Source organism: Pongo abelii, chromosome 16 (genome assembly GCF_028885655.2).
Source record: "Pongo abelii isolate AG06213 chromosome 16, NHGRI_mPonAbe1-v2.0_pri, whole genome shotgun sequence".
Classification (NCBI taxonomy): domain Eukaryota; kingdom Metazoa; phylum Chordata; class Mammalia; order Primates; family Hominidae; genus Pongo; species Pongo abelii.
In genome coordinates, this window is record NC_072001.2 from 101293182 (window position 1) to 101307998 (window position 14817).

Genomic DNA, 14817 nt, shown 5'->3' on the forward strand with positions numbered 1-14817 from the left:
AATCTCCAAATACACATTGGATAAATGTGTATATGAATATATAAGTATATGTATTTATCTCATGGTGAAGATGTTGTCTTCATCCAAGAGAATGAGATGAAAATTTGTTTCATTTAGGAACCTTGTTGGAAACTCGGGATTAAACTACTCTAATGCCCACAATTTACCTCATGACTGAGCTGTTGAGTGTGAGAGCCAGGAGTATGGTGGCGTGGTGGTAATGGGGGAAAGGGTTTAGGGCCAGTCATTCTGGAAGGCTCTATAATAGATTATTTCTAGAGAGGAAATGAATATTTCTATAGAAGAATGAATATTTTATTCATTCACTCACTCATTCATGTGTTTATGTTTATTCAATAAATATTTATATCTCCTACAGTTAAATCCTCCTAGAATATCTCTGCCCTTCCTGGTTGCAGAAAAGGCTTGGCGAAAAAAATAAAAGAGACAGACTTTGAAATAATTTGAGACATGGAATCAGGTCCTTGGGTAAATCATTTAACCTCTTTAAACGCTGGCTTCTGAATAACAGCTTCCATCTACTGGGGGCCCATAAAATGGTCCTGGGGTATTTGCTCACCAGCTCTTTGATCCTCTTAAGCCTTTGATGCCTATCTATCAAGGATATTTGTGCCAGGACTAAGGACAATGAACTTAGGGCACTTAGAACCAACCAGGCAGGTAGGGAGTCTCCTATTATTCAGAAGGGATGTCAATCAGTATACAAACTGTGTCTCCAGCCCGCCACCAGCTTGCACCCCAGGGCTGGTCTGTGCCATGAAGTCTTGAGGGCCAATACCCACCCCGTACTTCCCACCAGAGAACCATAATGAAATCTAGATTGAACTGTCCTACACACCTGCTCATGGAGCACTCATTGGCTCTGTTCTCCCAGGTTGGGCTTCTATTGAGTCTTGGCAGCTTTTATAAAAAATAAATAAATGTTTTTCCTCAACTCAGGTGGATAAAGAATTGAATGCAACAGTTCACAAGTTCATGGTTGCTTGAGGTCAAGTCCAATGAGAAGGGCAGGAGAAGTTCAGGAAGATTCAGCAGGAGGAGATTCCAGGCAGCAGAAATTCTCATAAACCCAAAGTGGGCAATGCCACAGAGCTCACAGTCCTGGACAGAAAGGAGACCCAGGCAGGGGCTGCAGATATGGGCTTCAGGGTCCAGACCTACATCTCGCCCATGAGCCCAAGAGACTCAGAGAGAGGTTTCCAGTGTGCCACAGGGAAAACCAACTAAGCTTCAAGTACTGACTGGGTGCCAGGCAGTGGGTGAGATGCAATACGTGCACTACATTTTATTCTCCTTAACAACCCAATGAGTCTGTCACTTTACAAGGACCACCCCAAAGTTCAGAGAAGTGAGAAACTTGCCTAAGTCCCCCAGCTAACAAGCAACCATGCTGGGAGTGAATCCCAGATCTGCCTGACTCCACAGCACACACATTTTCCACTTCACCAAGTTATTTTCTGGACAAGCTGGTTAGCATTTGGGACAGAATTCCATTCTGAATAGGGCATTTATTGACAACTGAGACATAGTGGGTATTCAATAAGTGATAGTCGCCATGGTTACTGTTGTTGTTTCAATGAGTAATAGCAAACATTACTATTCTGGCCAGTCATGGTAAGTTACATAAATGTACTCAAGCTTCCGGGACTTAATTCAAACCCACTTCATCACCCATGAAAACTAAGATAATGGGAAAGATGACCTCACCTTGAATGGCTGCCCCAAGGATAAGCCCTGTTGGAACATCTCTTCTGCAAAGATACACAAGATTATTTTTTACGAGTGAAGCAGCAAGCCCTGATCCTACAGTTATAGGACCACATGTGTGAGTGAGCACTGTGGCAGATCTGAGCTTTAGTTAAGACTCTACAACATGCACAATGTTATAGGCCCCCAGAGGCTCTGGCTTCTGACCTCCTTTGACTGCAGACAAGCCACTGGCTCACTGGAGGAAGACAATTTATCTGACAGCATGCAGAGTCAGCCCTGTATTGCCTTCAGGCTGGGGTGGGCTAGCTAAAGCCAGAAATTTCTAGTCAGGTGTTTTCAGTGCGGGATTTGTTTGGGGAATATCCACATCTATGAGAATGTGAGATCCAAGCCCACTTTGTTGTCTTCTTTACTTCCTTGCTCTTAAAACCTAGTATGGAGCCTGACCCATGGTGGGCACTCAGTGAATATTGGCAGAATAAATACATTGCAACCATTATTGAGTGGCCCCATGTGCTAAAGCACCAGGGACAAAGACATGAGTGAGTCAGAGGACAAGCCTAGCCGTGTTCTCCCAGAGCGCCTGGTCAAGGAAGTGTATCAGAAGGAAGCAGATGATTCTACCGCTTGCACATCAGTACCAGAAGGAAAAGTCATCCCAGGGGGTGGCTTTGAAAAAACAGAGAAAGGACTCTCACAAGCCCAAGAGGTCAAACAAGATCCTGGAGAAGATGAGGTCCTATCTCAGAGGGTAAGTGTGAGTCAGGCCAAGAAAAAGAAGAGTACATTGAGGCAGCAGCAAAAGAACAAAATGTATCAAAGAGAGCACAGGAAAACTCAAGTGGCTCACACAGGCTGGAGCACAGGATGTGGAAGAAAGGCCTGGATGAGGTTAGAGACATAGGAGAAGCTGGATCACCAAGGACCTCACTGTGTCATTCACAGGGTGTTCTTTTCACCTAGAGCGGCACTTCCCAGTTAGTTCTCTGGAAGACTTGTTTCAGCTGGAGCTGAACAATGAGAACACTTGGACACAGGGAGAGGAATAACACACACGGGGGCCTGTTGGAGTGGGAGATTGGTGTGGGGTGGGGAGGGAGAGCATTAAGATAAATAGCTAATGCATGCTGGGCTTACTACCTAGGTGACAGGTTGATAGGTGTAGCAAACCTCCATGGCACACATTTACCTATGTAACAAAACTGCACATACTGTATGTGTACCCCAGAACTTAAAATAAAAATAAATAAATAAATTAGTCTCAAAAACTAAAAAAAAAAAAAAAATGCTTGGCAAACAAAAGCCTCTGTGCTCAAACAAATGAGGGAAGCAGTGTGTTTAATTCCCTCCCCTACAATGCACATTAAACTTCAGAGGTCCAGAACAGGCCTGTGGTGAACAACCCTCTGTAGTGCCATGTATACGGTCATAGTCCAGACCCTGTACGCACACTGCAAAATATTTCCCAAAGGTACTCATGAGCAATTAAAATGTTTTAAGCAAATCAGCAAGCTCATTTAACATTATTTATATGTTATAAATAAGCACTGGCAACAGACAACAAGTGAGAAGGCTGAATTCACAGACTACCTCCTTTTGGTGATGGTGGACTGTAGAGTCCTCATCAACCCTCTCTGAAAGTATATAGAAAAAGGTGGGCGAAATGAAATAACAAGGTATCTTCTTGAAAACATCAAAGAACTACCAAGGTAGTAAAGAATTACGGGCCAGGATAGATGCTCTGAGAGAGGCAAGATTAATATTCAGAAACACTTTGGTGGGGGGTGGGGCCTGGAGGAGGTGGGCAAGGAGGTATCTGCTGATTCCCGTCAAGGCTGAAATGCTGAAAATTGGCTATTCACGTGGGAGACAAAAGAAATTGACTCCTGCTTCATAACATGTAGAAAAATTCCACGTGAATTACAGATCTAAATGTGAAAGGCAACATAGTAATTAATCTTAATGACTTCAAGGTTGGGAAATGTTTCTTTAAAAGACATAAAAGGTACTAGCCATTAAGAAAAATGTTGTTATTTGACTGCACTAACATCAAGAATTTCTGTTTATCAAGAGACACCATTAAGACCAGTGAAGAGGAAGATGGTAAAGAGATATATGCAACACAGGTAACTGACAAAGGGTTTGCATCCAGAATGAATACAGAAATTTTGCATATCAACAACAAAAAAGACAGTCAAACCAATAGAAAAAAAATGTATAACAAGAACTCCAAAAGAAAGGATATCCAAGTGGATATTAAACAAATGAAAATTGCTCAACAGTCGGGGAACTGCAAATTAAAACTACAGTAAAACATCACTCACATCACCAGAATGACTAAAATTGAAAAGACTGATGAAACTAACTGCTAGCAAGCACATGAAGTAACGGGAGCTCTTAAATGCTACTGGTGGGATTGTAAATTGGTACAAGAAGTTTGGAAAAACGGGCCAAGCATGACGGTTTACACCCATAATCCCAACACTTTGGGAGGCCAAGGTAGGAAGATCTTCTGAGTCCAGGAGTTCAAGACCATCCTGGACAACATAGTAAAACCCTGTCTCTACAAAAATTTTTTTAAAAAAATTAGCTATGTGGGCTGGGTGCGGTGGCTCATTCCTGTAATCCCAGCACTTTGGCAGGCCGAGGCAGGCAGATCATGAGGTCAGGAGGTCAAGACCATCCTGGCTAACACAGTGAAACCCCGTCTCTACTAAAAATACAAAAAATTAGCCAGGCGTGGTGGCAGGCACCTGTAGTCCCAGCTACTCGGGAGGCTGAGGCAGGAGAATGGCGTGAACCTGGGAGGTGGAGCTTGCAGTGAGCAGAGATTGGGCCACTGCACTCCAGCCTGGGCGACAGAGCAAAACTCCGCCTCAAAAAAAAAAAAGAAAAAAGAAAAAACTAGCTATGGGCAGTGGCACGTGCCTGCAGTACTAGCTACTCAGGAGGCTGAGGTGAGAGGATGAGAACCTGGGAGGTTGAGGCTGCAGTGAGCCATGATCATGCCACTGCACTCCAGGTTGGGCAATAGAACAAGACCCTGTCTCAAAAAACAAACAAACAAACAAAAAGTTTGAAAAACTGGAACTAGCTACTAAGATTGCAGATATGTAGACAAATTATAAATTCCAATCTGAGAAATAGGCTCAACCAAAATCTGTGCACATGTGCACCAAGAGACATGCATGAGAATGTCCATAGCAGCATTATTCAGAAAGGCCCCAAACCAGAAGTAATCTACATGTGCATCCACAGAAGAATGGGTAAATAAAATTGTGGCATGTTTATACAATGGAATTCTAAATCACAGTGCATGCAAAATATGGATAAAGCTCTTGAACACAGCATTGAGTGAAAGTAGCCAAACACACAAGAATGCATACTGTGTGAACCCATTTGTATGCAGTTAAATTAAAAAGGTAAAATCCAACCAGTGTCAAAATTCAGATTATTGGGAAAGGATTGAGGACATAATGATCGGGAGGGCAGAGAAAATTTCTGGGGTCCTGGCAAGGTTCTATTTGTAGCACTGACTGTTTACTTGGTGATAATTCATGGAGCTCTACAGGATGCTTTTTGCCTTTTTGTATGTGTTCAATGTCAAAATAAAATAAAAGATTTTAAAAAGTATTGAAGGAGAAGTGAGAGAAGTGAGACTAGAATTAGGAAGACATCGGCATTATCTGGACCAAAAATGAGCCAGCCGCGGTGAAAATGGAAAAGGAAAGTCAATCTGTTCGATAACAGGAGTTTCTTACTTTTAAAGCTAACATTGAGGAGGGCTGCCACAATTTCAATGGATCTAACCCATCAAGTATTTTTACATCCATAAGTTCATAATGACTTTAAGGGAAAATAAGTCACCCTCAGAGGCTGACAGGGAACCAACTTGTTATCTTGAAAACTGGTAAACAAAGAGAAACAATCGAGTACTTATTTTGCTTTTTTTACATGAACTGGACAAGTGAGTCACCAAGTGGTAGATGGGGGCAGCCTCTCTTTATAAAAGAAGTCCAACTTATAAATGGCAAAGAAATTATAAAGTTAGAATATCACTTTTTTTGCAGCTCCCTATGAAGTAATAAACCTAGAAATTGCACATCAATGGCTGTTTGCGTCATAAAAAAGGGACAAGCAGAAGTCATGTATCTTCTGTGAAGAAGCACAGCGCTGCCTATCCGTCTGGCTAAAGCAGTCTAGCCTGAGTCTGAGCAAGCCTTGTGCAAGAAACGCAGACTGCAGAGGAGCATGTTAGTTGCGCCATGCGTGTACAATCCACAAAAGCCTGACTGTGTATGGAAAATTGCAGGTCAAAGGAGCCAGTTCCTTCACCAGATAAACTGCAAAAAGAGAAAATGTGGATTTAAAAGAGTCTTAGAAGACATGTAACTTTTTTAAGGGCAAAATTATATCATAATGTCTGGTGATGCACATCTACGCAATAAAATAAAGCAAGGAAATAATTTCTACAAAAGTCAAGACACTGGCTACTTTTGTGGGGAGAGAGGGGTCTGTGATAGGGATAGACCAAGTTGGGGGCTGGGCTTCTAGAGAGGATGGCAAAGATCTGTATCTTGCCTGGGGTAATGGTTACAGGATGTTCACCTCATGATAATCCATTAAGTCATACATTGGTGGTGTGTGGTTTTCTGTATCTGTGTTTTTCTTTTCAGTAAAAATATTTTTGTATCCTAGCATTAACTTGTCATATAGTACAATAAGCTACTTAAACAGAAATTTAAATTCTTTGAGGTTCTAAAAGAAGGAAATATTAAACACACAGTATTTACATAGCATGTGGTAATTTTAAAGAAACTTTCATCTTCATTGCCTCCTGTCATGATTACACAAATTGTTGGTGGTATCATTCCACCCACTTCACAGATAAGGAACATACGGGTTCATGTTTCCCGTGTTTCTTTTTTCCAACTCCAAATTCCATACCTTTTCTTCTAATAGTTATTAAAATACCCTTTTTACCATGGATTCTGTAGCCCATCTATTCCAATCATTACCAATGGAAATTCCAATAAGACAAAAACTCAATTCTACAATAGAAAAGTAATTCAATGAGAAAAAATACTTAGAGAAGAAAACAAAATTTCAAAACCCAGTGAGCAACTCATAGGATTACTAGTAATGACCTTTGGTCAGATACAGACATTAAAATCTATGGAACTGTGCATAATTCCGTGAAAGGAATTGAAGGAAGAATATGCAATTTTTATCCATATTTAGTATATTCCATAATAGCAAAACAACCTAAATTATCAGCAGAATAATGGACATACATATGGGTATGTTTATATGATGTATTATTTAAAAAATAATAAATCTCAAAAATATATTGTGAAAGAAAAGCATCTCCCTCCCAAAACACCTCACCCTCCTCTTCTTTCTGCTTCCTAAGATATGTCACTCCATCTCCTTGTCTTTTCTTTTTTAATTTTAACTTTTTTTTATTTTAAGTTCTGGGAAACATGTGCTGAATGTGCAGGTTTGTTACATAGGTATACATGTGCCATGGTGGTTTGTATACATGTGCCATGGTGGTTTGCTGCACCTATCAACCCATCACCTAGGTTTTAAGCTCCACATGCATTAAGTATTTGTCTTAATGCTCTCCCTCCCCTCTCCCCCTACCCCCCTACAGGCCTCAGTGGGTGATGTTCCCCTCCCTGTGTTTATGTGTTCTCATTGTTCAATTCCCACTTGTGAGTGAGAACATGTGGTGTTTGGTTTTCTGTTCCTGTGTTAGTTTGATGAGGATGATGGTTTCCAGCTTCATCCACATCCCTGCAAAGGACATGAATTCATTCTTTTTTATGGCTGCATAGTACTCCATGGTACATATGTGCCACATTTTCTTTATCCAGTTTATCATTGATGGGCATTTGGGTTGGTTCCAAGTCTTTGCTACTGTAAATAGTGCTGTAATAAACATACAAGGAACTTAAATTTACAAGGAAAAAACAACCACATCAAAAAGGGTGTCAAGGATATGAACACATACTTCTCAAAAGAATACATTTATGAGGCCAACAAACATATGAAAAAAAGCTCATCATCACTGGTCATTAGAGAAATGCAAATCAAAACCACAATGAGATACCATCTCATGCCAGTTAGAATGGTGATCATTAAAAAGTCAGGAAACAACAGATGCTGGAGAGGAAGTGGAGAAATAGGAATACTTTTACACTGTTGGTGGGAGTTTAAGTTAGTTCAACCACTGTGGAAGGCAGTGTGGCAATTCCTCAAGGATATAGAACCAGAAATACCGTTTGACCTAGCAATCCCATTACTGGGTATATACCCAAAGGATTATAAATCATTCTACTATAAAGACACATCCATCTCCTTTTCTATATGGCCACTAACCTAGCCCACCAACGCGAGCTCTTAGCAAGATTGTCGTACAAACCCTTCACTGTCATCTTTGTTTTGAACTTTGCCCTGCTCCTCTGCAAAGTCATCTTTCCAGGGGGACATAAAGAGAAGGCTTCTAACCAGAGACTTCCAGGGCACACATACCTGCAACTAAATCCTGTCTCTACCATTTGTAGTCATATGAACTTGGGCGAATCATATAACGTCTTTGAGTCTTTGTTTCATTATCTGGAAAATGGGAATAATCATTGTTCTGACCTAGAGGAAACAAATCATTTATCTTCTAAACCAGAGTCACTATTCTAACCACGTAGGGTTTTGAGGGCATGTGGGATAATAACAGTAAGAGTACCCAGTAGAGAGCTTGGAACTTGGTAAGCACTCAGTAAATGTGAATTATTGTTAATACATCACTTCTCTGCCTGGTGGGCTCCACTGCCTTGAGAATCAAGTCTAAACTGCTTAGCATGGCCTACGAGGCCCTGCTTATCTCCCCAGCCCACCCCTGCCACAGCCCCCTTGTTGTCTAAGCCACAGCCACACTTACTGGAAATCTCTGAATGTCCCATGTTCCCTCTAGTCCAGATCTTTACACAGGGTCTTCACTTTACCTGGAACATCTCCCATCCCCTTTACCTGGGCAACTTCTTTCCATGCTCCAGGCCTCAGCTTGTTTGTGACCCCTTCTTGCTTTTCATTTCCACAGACACCTGTGTTTCTGCTGTCATTATGCATCACACTATATTGATTGACAAGAGTCCATCTTTCCCTTGATGTGCAACTGCTCATCTGCCTTGCTGATCAGCATATTCCCTGTGCCAGGCACAATGTCTGGGACACAGCAGGTTCTCAATAATTCTTTTGGAGTGGATGAATGAATGAACAAAAGCTGAACATTTATAGGTAAAATGGCCTCTCCACCTTACCTGTAACTCCACTCTAAGCAAGAGACCTCCTCAGTTTAGTTCCTTGTGAGTAAGGGTGGGGTGAGGTAGCGCTCTCTTCTCTCCTAAGTCTTGAAGAATTTCATTATCAGTCTCACCCCAGGCTCATTCCACTGTCTGTTTATTCTGGAAGTGTCTCTCTTCCACTCACTTCTTATTCCTAACTTCAGAAATCATCATACAATGTGTTGACCTTTCCTGATATCCTGCTCAATCTCTTTTTAGATCCTTGCCCCTTTTACAAATACAAAAACTCAATACCCTATCCGCAAGATTCTGAAATCCCTTCAAATTCCACCAGTTGGAAAGCAGAAATTTGCACTGATATTGTAAATCACATTCTGAACATATTTTTTCCACTTTTCCCAGTACATGCACGTCCACCCGCCATCCTGACAGGCCTCCCGGAAAAAGCATGCTCCCTCTCTCCCCTCCCCACTACCACCAGGGGGAATCCCTGCTCTAACCTTCCGTCTTGTGGTCTTTTCAGCAACCATTTAGGATAGGCCTTTCCCTGTCCTAGCAAGACTGAAAGGGCATTCAGACAGCTGTGGCCCAAGAAGCTTTGATGTCCACCCAAATGAACTGATATTATATCTCCTCCTAAAAGCATAGGCTCTTCTCAGTGACCCTACCCATGCCCCCATCCAAAGCAAGAAGGTCTTCTTTATGATCTGGCCAAGTCAGGCATCTTTGCAAGAGCTGGGAACATGTAAGGATCTGTGAGGTGCAATAAAGTGAGGTGTACCTGCATTATGACTTTCTAGGTCATAAATTCTCCTTTGGTTTGAGATTATTTCTGTAGATTCAAGTCCCTGACAATTGCAGTGGAATTTTAAGCAGAGATTTGGCCATACTTCTGGAATCAGATTAGCCTCTCAATTTGATATGGCCAGGATTACTTCAAAGGCAACTGCGGTTCCATAAAATAAAGGCTCCCTGCTGTAGGCACTTCTTGCAGAGCTTAGGAATGCACCCCTGGGGGACAGCAGGCAGTCGGAATTTCTTCCACCAGGTCACAGAGTCAATGTCACAGCTAAAATCTGCACCTGGGGTGGGACAACTGGAAACAGACTCAGGAGAGTGAGGGCAGATTGTCAGCGTGTGAAGGGAAAGGATTTCTGCCTTGGATAGTCACTGCTCATTTTTCTTGCAAAAAAGGCCCAGGCTCTGCTTTTGCCCATCCAGGCTTTACCCCTGGTGTGAGAATGGGGCCAGCTACTGACCAGACCTCCTCACCTTCTGCTCTTACCTTCTGTCCCCTGGAGGTGAGAAGCAAGGTCTCTGGCCTTTGCAAAGTGGGGAAGCTAGTTCCATGCTAGCAGTTCTAAAATGGGATACTTTTTAAATAGAAAGGGGGAGGATTTGCTGAAAGAATCAGAAGACCCAGGAGAAGCCCATGAGTGTACACCCTTCTTTTCTGGGCCCCACAACATGGATCACATCACCCTCCACCCCTTTGCTAATGTTCCTCTCTCCCTGAACTTCTTCAGCACAGAATTCAGGTCTCCCCTTGGACTCTGGGTTCTCCCCTAAACCGATTGTGTTAGTTAGGGTTCTCCAGAGAAGCAGAAGCAGAAGGATTTAAAGAAGTAAGGCAGAGGAGATTTATTTATGGTGGGAGCTGGTTCACATGATTGTTGAGTCCGAGAAGTCCTACAATCTGCCATCAGCAAGGTGGAGACTCAGAAAAGCCAGTCCAAAACCAAAGGCCTGAGAACCAGGAGGGCCACTGGTTCTTGGGTCTGAAGGCCCAAGAACCAGGAGATTGGATGTCCGAGGGCAGGAGCAGATGGATGTCCCAGTTCCAGAAGAGAGAGAGGGAATTTACCCTTCCTCCACCTTCTTGTTCTATTCCAGCCCTCAACAAATTGGATGAGGCCCACCCATACTGGTGAGGGCAGATCTTCTTTACTCAGTACACCGATTCAAATGCTTATCTCCTCCAGAAACACCCTCACAGACACACCCAGAAATAATAGTTTACCAGCCATCTGGGCACCCCTTAGTTCAGGCAAGTTGACACATAAAATTAACCCTCACATAGACCCCAAGACCCCAAGGTCACCCCAGGAAGCACTGTGAGGAAGCAAGGGAGTGAGACAAGGGAGGGAGCAGAGTAAGTTGTCACTGCAGGCAACTGGGGTTCAACCCATTGACCTCTAGGAGCCAGTGTAGGCAGGCCCCTGAACTGACTCATTGAGAGTTGAGAAAAATAGGATGTTTATTCACCAGCTTTTATCCCTCACTGGCTGGGGGTTGTTCCTGGGGTGTTGATTCCCTGGCACTAGCACTGGCCCCTCCCCTTCATCAAGCCTGGAGGCAGCACCCAGGCTAATAGATGCAGAAATCCATGGTGGGCTGTAAGGGATCTGTCTGCAGGTATCTAGAGTGCTTCCAGGGCAGACAGGCAAGACCCCAAGGTGTCTATTCCATTCCCTTTGTCTTTGTAGTCCCCCTGCTTTCTCTTTGGTGGTGGGGGTCTAGCACACAGAGGATCAATATCTATAGACTGAAAAATGGAAGAGTGGACAGAGGTGGGAAAAGCTGATGAAGTCCTCCCTTCTGTGCCCTTAAAGCTGGGCTTAGGCCATTCACTTCAAAAGTTCCCAGTGCACTCAAAGCACAGGTAATGAGGAGCCTCTGTGTACCTGGATGGCCTGGCCACGTCTCCACGGCAGGCTTCTGCCCCTTCACAGGGTGGGCAGCAAAACTGCATTGTCATGCCATCTAGGGGACACTTGCTCTCTACTTGGGGGCTCTCCACCATGGTGGCCCTGAGAACCAGCTCATACTCCTGAACACTGTTGTCAGTTGTGCTGGTGCATTTTACAATTCCTGATTTCCTGAAAAAGAAAATAGCTGCTCATACACCCATTTCTGGTAGTGATGCCTCTCTCCAGCCAGCTCCTCTGCCATCTCCTCAGGCTAGACACTCTCCAGGAAGTCACATTTCATCTCATCACAGAGTATTTTTAAAGTTGGAGTCTGAGGATGAAGACAAAGAAGTCCCCTGTGCCGCAGGAAGAAAAATTAATGAATCTGTAAATTTGGGGTTCATTAACTTTTGGGGAAAATTTTATATTTTTAGATATATTTTGTAGATTATGTGAACCAATACTATTACTAAACAAGTATGAGTTTTGAAGTCTTTCAAATATTTAAATATAAACTCTAAGAAAAGTTTTAAAAAGAAAGAAAGAAATGAAGTGGGGCCACTATTGTTAGCAAGCAAAACTTAAAGGAGATATAGCAAACGTGAAGCACAGAGCCAGGGACAGAGTGGACACACAGCAAGGGCTGTCGCCTCAAATGGGGTGTTGTGGGTTCCTTTGGATAACAAGGAAAACTAAAAAGGAGAAACAGACAGAAAGCAATAGAGGAAGTGGGTGGGGGCAGAGAAAAGAAAGGAGAGGATCTGCAGGTGAAGGAGAAAGTGGATGAAAGATCAGTGAGGGAGATGAATAAAAAAGGAAAATGAGCAATTAACCCACAAGGAAATTGGAGACCCTACTCAGCATTTTCTTTGACTTCTTCAACCACAGTTGGATGTAAAAGATCTGGGGTGATAAGCAGAATAATGCCTCCCTCCAAAAGATGTCCACCTCCTAATCCAGGAACTTGTCAATACGTTACCTTACTTGGCAAAAGGGACTTTGCAGATGTGATTAAGCTTAAGAACCTGGAGATGGGGAGCATATCTGGAACTATCCAGGTGGGTCCAATCTAGGCACATGAGAATAAAAATGGGCAACACTTTTTGGCTGTGGTGAGAGATGGGGTAGTCTGAAAAGGCCTCCACATCCCCTTGCTGGTTCTGAAATGTGAGGCTCGGTGCCAAGGACTAGAGAGAGGCCTCTGGAGGCTGGAAAAGGCAGGGAAACGCACTGTCCCCTTGAGCCTTCAGGGAGGAACTCACCTCCGCCCACATCTTAATTTCAGTCCCCAGAGACTCAAGTGGGATTTCTGATCTCCAGAACTGCAAGATCATAAATCTGTGTTCTTGTAAGCCACCAAGTCTGTGGTAATTTTTTACAGCAGCAGAAGAAAAACAAATACACCTAGGGACATCAAAAATGGGAAATTATCAAATATTGCTCTCCGACTCTCTGGTATTCTGCCTGTAATCGGTTTCCCATTTAGGTTGGAATTGTTTTTCCTCTCTGCAGAACAGAGGGTGGCTGCTCACACGACTCATTAATATGCATAAAGGGTGGCATAATTAGTTGCCACAGGTAACCTTCTCTGGCTGTGTGAACTGAGTTAATGTGCAAATGCATGCTGCATGGGCGAGCAGAGCGGTGTGAGTAAAAGTCCCCGTTTCATAAAAGGAAATATTTGAATAATATGCAAATGCACTGGATGTTATTAGCAGGATGTCAGGTTTGACAGTCTGTGTTATTGTGAAAATAAATGAGTTTTGACACAAATAACTTAGGTATGCATTGATTTTTTTAAAAGCAAATCTTGTAACGAGATGTTATGTATTGTGCTGTAGGTTTTATAAAGATTTTGATGGCTATGAAAAGAAAAACATGGCGAAGGATCATTTATTAATGTATTCATTAAGCTGCTCTAAGGTGTAACAATAATTACTTTCCTCCAAAATGTACACTGTTCCTCTTGCATATTTAATTGACTTTGGCAATCCATATTTAAGACAATGAGGGGAGTTGTCAGCAATGTGAAGACAGAAATGAAGAGAAATCAAATCGCCATCATTGGTATCTAAAACGTTGTGCTGCATATTTTAACTCCTCGGAATATTTTCTCCGGTTGGTCTTCATCTTGAAGCAATCTGCCTGATGAAATTTATCTGGCCCACTGTGTTTTCTTTCTTTTGGGCCTTTCTCCTCTTGATTTTTTTCTTCAAGGGCTCTCTTGTAACTGACAGGACCCAGTGTTGAAGTCAGCACTTCCTGTCACTGGGCAGGGGCTAGAGGCTTTCTGTCATCTGGGCATTTATCCTTGAGAGGCAAAGGAGTGAGGCATCCAGGAAACATCTCCGCCTAAGGACAAACACCTGCTGGAGAAGCTCCTGGGACTGCTTCACAGGCTCAGTGGAGGTTGCCGCCTGACCCTCTCTATCCTCTGGGGTCTGAAGGGGAAGAGCTGACAGGTCAGGGAACACTACCCCAGCTGAGCTGATGGCTGATCAGCCCTCCTTCTCCATACAGGCTTCCAGATGTTCCCTATGCAAAAGGGGAAGGGCCTCCGTGAAACCAAGTTCTGGGGTGGTTCCCTCCCCACAGGGGTCAAGTTTTATTTGCAGTCAGGAAGCAAGGGAGCTTTGGGGCACAGGGCTTACTTTGAGAGTGGGAGGCGGATATCACCACCTTGAGGCCGGGATGCAATGGGTTTATGGGTATTTGACACCCAGAGAGCCTGCACTGCACAAAGGATTTGGGTTCTCAGTTCCTCTTCTGTCACCTCAGAAAATGATGACAAGCTCCTGGGGCCAAGATGAAAACAGCTTCACCTGGAATAGGGGAGACGAAATGCCCTCGACCAGCGGAGTTGAGACCAGTCAACTGTTCTCACCCAGGGCGGCCTGGGCACCATGAAGCCAAGAAACACGGAAGCCTCTGGAAAAGTCTGGAGATGTCCCTGGGAAAAAAAGATCTCAAATACGGCCATTAATGGCTACAAAAGATCGCCAGGCTTGGGCAACTTTCCCCCACTCCGCAGACTAGGAAAACAGAGGCCAGAACAACACAACACCTACCCTCAGTGGATTTCCGGGCTAATG

General features: G+C 43.3%; 1 long non-coding RNA gene across 1 annotated transcript in view; it reads right to left on the minus strand.

The window, feature by feature from the left end:
• The window catches only part of LOC129050220 (uncharacterized), a 246195-nt gene that overhangs the window by 80640 nt on the left and 150738 nt on the right, over nucleotides 1-14817 (minus strand). The window lies entirely within an intron of this gene.